Genomic DNA, 1429 nt, shown 5'->3' on the forward strand with positions numbered 1-1429 from the left:
GGGCGCTGCGTCGTGCGGGCGCTGCGTCGTGCGGGCGCTGCGTCGTGGTGCGACGTGTTCCCGCTTCTCTGACCCGAGGTTGAAGAGGCGCGGACGCCGGCCTGTGGGCATGCTGCGCAAGCTCACCCTCGACCAGATCAATGACTGGTTCACCATCGGCAAGACGGTGACCAATGTGGAGCTGCTGGGCTCGCCGCCCGCCCTCCCGGCCGAGGTGGCCCGGGATGAGGCGCAGCGCAGGGACGTGGGCCATGAGGCCCCGGCTCCGGCCCAGGCCCAGGCCAGGCTGGTGCCGCCCGGGAGGTAAGGAGGCTGGGGGGGAGAGACGGGGGCGGGCGCAGGTGCGGGCCTGGGCAACGAGGACCTAGGCCTCCCCGACCCCGCATGAACATGTCGCTGGCCTCGGCCGCTCTGGTGAGATGTCTGGCCGTCCCAGAGTGAGCTGGCCGCCAAGCAAGCCCCACCCCGTGGCTTGGGCCAGGTTAACTTCTCCCTCCCAGAAGTGGAGCCGCTCCAGAGTTTGGTTCAGTTTAAAAACTTTTTATTGGTAGGCTTTATTTATTTACTTTTTAGAGCAATTTAAGTTTATGGAGAAATTGAACAGAAAGTAGAGCCCCATGTACCTCCTGCTCCCCGAACAGTTTCTCTCCTTGTCAGCATCTAGCTTTACTGTGGTATGTTTATTATTATTAACTAAATCAGTCGATAAGACGAGGGTTCATTCTTTTTTTTTTTTTTTTTTGCTGTACGCGGGCCTCTCACTGCTGCGGCCCCTCCTGCCGCGGAGCACAGGCTCCGGACGCGCAGGCTCAGCGGCCATGGCTCACGGGCCCAGCCGCTCCGCGGCACGTGGGACCCTCCCGAACCGGGGCACGAACCCGTGTCCCCCGCATCGGCAGGCGGACTCTCAACCACTGCGCCACCAGGGAAGCCCTCCTCCATGTCTTTTTAGGGCTTGGTAGCTCGTTTCTTTTTAGTGCTGAATAATATTCCATTGTCTGGATGCACCACGGCCCGATCACCACTGAAGAATATCTCGGTGGCTTCCAAGTTTTGGCAGTTATAAATAAAGCTGCTGTAAACATTCTTGTGCAGGTTTTTGTGGGCTCAGAAGTTTCGGCGCATTTGGGTAAATACCAAGGAGCACTAATGCTGGATCTTTGTTCAGTTTTATTAGGGCTTCTCCTCCCATTATTCCTTGACTTGGGTGCTGTCAGTTAATCTGTTCACATGATTTTAGTGGAAATAAGGCAAGAGGATGCCTATATTTGTAGGAGACCTAGACCTGGTGAGTAGAAACACCTGCTCCCTCTTTAAAGAAGGTCAGTGTGGAAGTATCCCCTGCTTGGGGTATCTGCATCACTGCTTGGCCTCTTCCCCCCGAGTTCAACACCCTTTACCGTTGAGAGGGTGGTTTTGATTTTAATTT

Source organism: Monodon monoceros, unplaced genomic scaffold, assembly GCF_005190385.1.
Source record: "Monodon monoceros isolate NGI ecotype Baffin Bay Population unplaced genomic scaffold, NGI_Narwhal_1 Super_Scaffold_21, whole genome shotgun sequence".
Taxonomy (NCBI): domain Eukaryota; kingdom Metazoa; phylum Chordata; class Mammalia; order Artiodactyla; family Monodontidae; genus Monodon; species Monodon monoceros.